The sequence below is a fragment of the Coregonus lavaretus genome (assembly GCF_964263955.1).
Source record: "Coregonus lavaretus genome assembly, chromosome: 6".
In the NCBI taxonomy this organism is placed as follows: domain Eukaryota; kingdom Metazoa; phylum Chordata; class Actinopteri; order Salmoniformes; family Salmonidae; genus Coregonus; species Coregonus lavaretus.
In genome coordinates, this window is record NC_139993.1 from 62,262,503 (window position 1) to 62,263,630 (window position 1,128).

The window sequence follows — 1,128 nt, forward strand, 5'->3', positions numbered from 1 at the left end:
CTGGGGCTTTAGGGCTGGTCTGGTCAGGTCTGGTCTGGTCAGGGCTGGTCTGGTCAGGGCTGGTCTGGTCAGGGCTGGTCTGGTCTGGTCAGGTCTGGTCTGGTCTGGTCTGGTCAGGGCTGGTCTGGTCTAGTCAGGGCTGGTCTGGTCTGGTCAGGGCTGGTCTGGTCTGGTCTGGTCTGGTCAGGGCTGGTCTGGTCTAGTCAGGGCTGGTCTGGTCTGGTCAGGGCTGGTCTGGTCTGGTCTGGTCTGGTCAGGGCTGGTCTGGTCTGGTCAGGGCTGGTCTGGTCAGGGCTGGTCTGGTCTGGTCTGGTCTGGTCAGGGCTGGTCTGGTCTGGTCAGGGCTGGTCTGGTCTGGTCAGGGCTGGTCTGGTCAGGGCTGGTCTGGTCTGGTCAGGGCTGGTCTGGTCTGGTCAGGGCTGGTCTGGTCTGGTCAGGGCTGGTCTGGTCAGGGCTGGTCTGGTCTGGTCAGGGCTGGTCTGGTCAGGTCTGGTCAGGGCTGGTCTGGTCAGGGCTGGTCTGGTCAGGGCTGGTCTGGTCTAGTCAGGGCTGGTCTGGTCTAGTCAGGGCTGGTCTGGTCTGGTCTGGTCAGGGCTGGTCTGGTCTTTCCCACTGACCTCCCTCTCAACCTCTCACAGAAGCAGAAACAAAGAGGGGCTTGGAGGGCTGTGACTCAGCCAGGATGTGCCCCCATCGCCCTTTTCCTTTCACTCAATAGAATTCAACGGCCATGACACATCGCGCTGCTATTCATTCCAACGGGATGTCGTCGAGGCGAGGCGAAACAACAAAACACTTTATAGGAGAACCCATTTTGGGATGCTGCTCGGAATATACCCTTTGTGATAAGAATAAAAATATTGAATTTTCACACACTTTCACCTGCATTACTGACAAAATGTGTGCACACGTTTGTACGATTTGATTATGAAAGTATTACAGTAGTTAAGTGTAATGTTTACTGTTAATATTTATTGTTTATTTCACTTTTGTTTACTATCTACTTCACTTGCTTTGGCAATGTTAACATACGTTTCCCATGCCAATAAAGCCCTTAAATTGAAATTGAAATTGAATTGAATTGAATTGAATTGAGAGAGAGAGAGAGAAGAGAGAGAGAGAGAGAGA